We start from the raw sequence: 305 nt of genomic DNA on the forward strand, positions 1-305 counted from the left end.
GGGCTGCCTCCTGTAGCTACACCTGACTGTCTCATAAAATAACATGGAGCTCATACACGCAGTCATGGCTTTGGAGACGTCTCTTTATACTGTACCTACAACTTGGAATGGTTTTCCCCTCATTTTACTTGCCCTTCAGACTCTACATATCTTTCAAGGATGAGTTAAAATGCCACTTTTTACGTGGAGTTTTCCCAGATCATGTCATTCAAATTAATTATTCTTTCCATTGAACTCACCATCTATTAGTATTTAGAACTTACTTTGTTCTTTCTCAATTTTTACAGTTAAATCAACTTCTCCCA

This window comes from Myotis davidii, unplaced genomic scaffold (genome assembly GCF_000327345.1).
Source record: "Myotis davidii unplaced genomic scaffold, ASM32734v1 scaffold1031, whole genome shotgun sequence".
NCBI lineage: Eukaryota > Metazoa > Chordata > Mammalia > Chiroptera > Vespertilionidae > Myotis > Myotis davidii.